The sequence below is a fragment of the Coenobita brevimanus genome, chromosome 40 (genome assembly GCF_032717465.1).
Source record: "Coenobita brevimanus isolate Jiangsu-jjx chromosome 40, ASM3271746v2, whole genome shotgun sequence".
NCBI lineage: Eukaryota > Metazoa > Arthropoda > Malacostraca > Decapoda > Coenobitidae > Coenobita > Coenobita brevimanus.
Window position 1 is genome coordinate 3,961,688 of NC_136993.1, and position 6,000 is coordinate 3,967,687.

The window sequence follows — 6,000 nt, forward strand, 5'->3', positions numbered from 1 at the left end:
AAAGTGATGAAGGTCATTGCACAAGAAAAGGCCTCATCTGCCTTCCTTCGGGATGGCAGCTTCACCACCTTTGCTGACTGGAGATTCATCCACCGCGCCCGTCTGAACCTCTTACCACTGAATGGAGCCCGCCGCCAGAGAGGAACCAACCCACAGTGCAGAAGATGCCATCATCAGCAAGAGACCCTCCCTCACGTGGTCAACCACTGCATGAGACACGCAGCAGCCATGCAGCACCGCCACAATGCCCTTGTTACACGGGTAAAGAGGGCTGCAGAGGGCAGGAACTGGGAAGTGTTAAGGGAAAATCAACGTGTGCCTGGCACCAATGACACGGGCCGCCCTGACTTAGTGCTGAGAAAAGGCGGGGAAGTGATAATAGTGGACATCACCTGCCCCTTTGAAAATGGGGAGGAAGCCTTCCAGGAGGCCAGAAGAAGAAAAGAGAATAAATATGCAGATCTAGCAAGAGATCTGCGAATGAGTCATGAGAGAGTAAGTGTGGAAGCATTTGTTGTAGGACCCCTAGGGGGTTATGATCCCAGCAATGAACGCTTAATGCGAAGACTGGCTTCCAAGTCTTACCTGAAACTGTTTAGGAAACTCTGTGTTAGTGACGTCATAAGCTGGAGCAGGAAAATATATATTGAGCACCTTACTGGCGCTCAACAAGTTTAAACCTTTTTCAAAACATGCTGTCCCCACCAAGGGTCCTATGCATTTCTTAATTCATAAAGACAAGGCTGTAAATAAATATTCCCACAACATGGACATGTCAAAACATTTTCATATAAGTTCACCATAATATCATATCTCTGTAATGTTAAATGTTAATGCCATTTTCCTGTAAAGTGTTGTAAGATTTTCTTCAATAAAAAATAAATCTGTTCTTATCAGCTTAATATCTGATACGATCCCCATGTGGGATCAACGATATTAATCTGATTTTTGGACCATGGCGAAGTGCTAGGGGCTTGCTCCACCTTTGCCGCGGATCGGCCCGGTATTGCAGTACCTCCGGGATCGGTCCACTCCCTCAGGGGAGAATAATAAATCATATAATAAAGTGAAACATGGAACAATTGGCTCCTCCATCGTGACGAAATAGTAAACAGGAAACCTGACCAAGGGAAAGTTATGAAGGTTGTTGCACAAGAAAAGGCCTCATCTGCCTTCCTTGATGAGGCTAACTGACGAGCTGACTACTCATGATACTGACCAGATATACCGTGATGGCTCACTTGACACTGTAACTGGACAAGCCGGGGTAACGGTCACTGTAATGAGACGGGATAGGTTCTGTCATGAGAGTGAGACTCTAGTTAAACTATATGACTGGGCTTCTTCCACTCCGGAAGAACTATATAGTTGCACTTGAGGTGGGATTGCAGCAAGTCAGTACAAGAAGGAATGATGCTGTGATTTTCTCTGATAGTATGGCTGCATTGCAAGCACTGTCCAGTGTGCACCCCCCTCCTGGTCCGAACTTGTCAACAAGACACAGAATATGGTGGCCACACTTAGGGAGGACAACATCAGGGTGAGGTTTGTCTGGATTCCCTCACATGTAGGTATTCCAGGCAATGACCGAACTGATGTACTTGCCAAGGAAGCATCCAGGCTATCTTCCCACGATTATGATTTAGGACTATCGATTAGACAAATAAAATCCCAGATAAAAGCTATACAAACAGAGGAGGTCATTAACATGAGAACTATACAACAATATAGCAGGAGGTCTATACACTATTACAATAAGGTTGCTTTAACCACATCATACGCGTATGGTAAAAAGATTACTAGTAGATGGGTTGACTCTGTGCATGCCAGGATCAGACTAGGCTATGACTATCCCTGGCAGCTTGGTTGGCAGGTGGAGGATGAGGCCAGACAGTGTCGAGTGTGTCATGAGCCAAACAAACACACACTTAAGAACATAAGAAGAGAGGATAACTGCAGTAGGCCGGTTGGCCCATGCTAGGCAGCTCCTAGAAAAGTAACTGAACTACTAGAATGAGATAAGGATAGCAAAGAAGAAGGCTCTCCCCCGCCCTCCAAACCCTCCAGCCGAAGCCGGCAGGAAAAAGTCAGAAAGAACACCACGCCGTATAGAAAAACTGGCGTGGACATTTTACAGGAAAGTGTGAAAGGAGAATAGAGACTATCATAGTGTAACCTGAAAAGAAAATTTTTTTGAATTAGTATTGGTTATAATATTTTCTTTAATCTATATCCACCCCTTATTTGTCATATGCTTATCTAGCCTATGCTTGAAACTCTCATCATTATGTTCTCGAGTGTGAACATTGCTAGAATACAGGAACCCACAACTATTGTCACTTGAACTACAGATAAAATATATGTTGGAAAACGATATTGTATCCAAAATACTTATAAAACATAAAGGATTTGCACCACCAATGTAACTGTGGATACTAAGAGGAATATAATTTTCTCCCTCTCTCTCTCTCTCTCTCTCTCTTCCTCGCTATTTAACCACCTATCTATCTACCTATGTCTAACTATCTGTCTAGCTAACTCTCCCTCCTTTTCATATTTCTCCACACCTGTGTTTGTCGTTATCTTTTAGCCTGTCAGTGAGTCCCTCCTCTAAATCTCATAATTGCTTACTGCACCTCACTGATTTCCGTTCTTACTCTCTCCTGCCTATGCCTAGTCTCTCTCTCTCTCTCTTTCTCTCTCTCTCTCTCCATGCCTTTGTTCTCAAATCCCATAATTACTAGAAAAATTCCGTTTCAATAAGGAATTAGGTAGAAATTGGTTTGGTAATAGAGTAGCAGAACAATGTAATAAGCTACCTAGTAAAGCAGTTGCTGCCTCTTCCATTGAGAGTTTCAAGCATAGGCTAGATAAGCATATGACAATTAAGGGGTGGATATAGAAAAAAGAAAATCTAATAACCAATACTAATTCATAATTTTTCCTTTTCAGGTTACACTATGATAGTCTCAATTCTCCTTTCACACTTTCCTGTAAAATGTCCACGCCAGTTTTTCGATACTGCGTGGTGTTCTTTCTGACTTTTTCCTGCCGGCTTCGGCTGGAGGGTTTGGAGGGCGGGGGAGAGCCTTCTTCTTTGCTATCCTTATCTCATTCTAGTAGTTCAGTTACTCTTCTAGGAGATGCTTAGCATGGACCAACCGGCCTACTGCAGTTATCCTCTCTAGACTTAGGAGTCAGTAGTAGCATCAGCAAATTTGCCGACGATACAAAAATAGGGGGTATCATTAACTCGACTGACCATTGCTATAACTTACAAAAAGACCTCGATATATTGTCCAAATGGTCTAAAACTTGGCAAATAGTATTTTAACGTTGAAAAATGCAAAGTACTTAACGTAGGGAAGACTATTGGAGACAATAACTACAGCATAGATAAGAAAGAAATTAGCAAATCGGAATGCGAGAGGGATCTAGGAGTTATGATTAGTAACGACCTTAAACCAAGGCAACGGTGTACTAATGCGAGAAATAAAGCAAATAGGGTCCTAGGATTTATTTCGAGAAGCGTGAGCAATAGATCATGAAAAGTAATACTGAAACTTTATCTAGCATTAGTAAGGCCACATTTTAGACTACGGAATATAATTTTGGTGTCCTTACTATAGAATGGATATTAATTCGTTAGAAAATGTACAGAGAAGAATGACAAAAATGATACATGACCTCCGGAACCTGTCATATGAAGACAGATTGAAAAGACTCCTGCATTCGCTAGAGAGGCGTAGAGTAAGGGGAGACTTAATTGAGGTGTTTAAGTGGATGAAGGGTATAAATAAGGGAGATATTAGCAAGGTACTTAAAGTGAGCATACAGGATAGAACTAGAAATAATGGTTTCAAACTAGAAAAATTCCGTTTCAATATGGAAATAGGTAGAAACTGGTTTGGTAATAGAGTGGTAGACGAATGGAATAAGCTACCTAGTAAAGTAGTTGCTGCCTCTTCCATTGAGAGTTTCAACCATAGGCTAGATAAGCATATGACAAATAAGGGGTGGATATAGAAAAAAGAAATTCTTATAACCAATACTAATTCATACTTTTTCCTTTTACCTTTTTTTTTTTTTTTTTTTTTTTATGTGTCCGACTTCTGGGCATAGGCTTCACAGCCTGCTCTCAAGGCCCAGTAGTCCTCCTACATACCATACACCTCTCTACATGTCACCACTTCGGCGCTAACACCCACCGTCCATATTGAATACATGCTAGGGTTGTCTCATACAGGACTGGTGTATTGGTATTAGCGGGGGTACTTTTATGACATGTCGGCGGGTTATCTGGTAGATCAGGAAAGTCTGCTTTTATGAAATTCAAATCCATAAACTGTTCCCTGCCCCAGCTGGGATTCGAACCTGACTCCATCAGGACTGCAGGCCGCGTCTCTACCGATTCAGCCACCGCTATGATAGTCTCTATTCTCCTTTCACACTTTCCTGTAAAATGTCCACGCCAGTTTTTCTATACTGAGTAGTGTTCTTTCTGACTTTTTCCTGGCGGCTTCGGCTGGAGGGTTTGGAGGGAGGGGGAAAGCCTTCTTCTTTGCTATCCTTATCTCATTCTAGTAGTTCAGTTACTCTTCTAGGAGCTGCCTAGCATGGGCCAACCGGCTTACTGCAGTTATCCTCTCTTCTTATGTTCTTATGTAATCCGACCACCTCCTTAGCCCTACCCACTCCACACATTCCCCAAAGCTATCATTCCCCAACCCCCTGGCCATACAACAAAATCCCTCCCACCACTGCCTGCATGCCAGCTCTACAAGGCAGAGCCCCCGGCGCACACAGCCCCCTATCCCAGCATTCTTCAAGGCTCACTCCTTCCCCTACAGCCCAACTTGTCTCCTGCCATGGTCAAGGAAGGAAGCTAACGTCCCTGTCCGACCTGTTCAGCAAAACATTGAACAAGCACACCAATCAGACAGGATAAACAAATATGATTCCCTGCTCCAACAGCTTTCAAATGCACCGAACATGATAACCGTGGTTACAGGTGGCTTTATGTGTATAAAGATGTGTGTACTGTATAGTTATGTAATATCCTTGAAGACATATTTTTTGAGGGCTTAGGTAATACTTTAAAGTAGTTGGTAAAGAACTTAGGAAAAACAATAGCTATATCTGGAAATTCTTTGTCTTAATATTTTTTTTTTCTTTTTTAAGGTACTATAGTCCGTATCCATAGACCAAGACAAACTTTCCTTATCTTGTTCCAGAAAAAAAAACTACAAAAAGAAAATTATTGTACCAATAATGACCCAACAATTTGAAATACTTTCCGTTTGATAAACGTTTTCTTAAGATTATTCAAGTGACCTCATCAGAGTTGAGGGAAATGGAAACTACTGAGTACTCCCTTCCGACGAAATCCGTCTCCATTCTGGAGTATTGTACACTGTCATCTTTTTACATTCACACAATATATTTATATGGGGGATAGCGCGAACGCAGTCCCCCGCTACCAAAAATTGCGCACTCGAGTTAACCACATTTGGGTTAATCGCAGGGGTCAGCACCACCGGAGTGCAATGGTGGGCCTCGCCCCGGGAGAACCGCCTTCGTGATCACGGTATCTCCTGTGCCAGGTAAGTATGCTGTCCTGCCCGCAACCACCACCCACCATCGCCATCACTGCACACCTCAACCTGACTCGCGCTGATTTGTGGTAGCAGATCAAACTAGTATTTTTGAGGTTCTTCATATGTTTATTGTCGAATGTACTGTTTCATATGGTCTGCTTCCTGAAGCTGTAGTCCCCGAATATTTATCAATATCCGCCATACAACTGTGCTGTATGCTCTTTGCAGTGCATATACACTAACCAAGAGTTGTTTAATTTGCCCCAGAGTAGAACTGCTAATCTAATCCGCTGGAATTGTAGACATACTATAATGTGAAATAGTGCGATTCTAGGTAGTATAGTTCAGTTTCATAAATCGATTGATTGTTGTTAAATTCAGTCTCAAATCCGTAAAGTTCAAA

At 42.4% G+C, this 6,000-nt stretch overlaps 2 non-coding genes across 2 annotated transcripts; one reads left to right on the forward strand and one right to left on the reverse strand.

Annotated features, from left to right (window-relative positions):
- Positions 1-848: 848 nt before the first annotated feature.
- Positions 849-1,037, forward strand: LOC145397370 (U2 spliceosomal RNA). The gene has a single exon (XR_013896950.1). It is a non-coding gene; the product is annotated as a U2 spliceosomal RNA (small nuclear RNA).
- Positions 1,038-5,448: 4,411 nt separating this feature from the next.
- On the reverse strand, positions 5,449-5,611 carry LOC145397341 (U1 spliceosomal RNA). Its single transcript, XR_013896921.1, has one exon. It is a non-coding gene; the product is annotated as a U1 spliceosomal RNA (small nuclear RNA).
- Between the last annotated feature and the right edge of the window lie 389 nt (positions 5,612-6,000).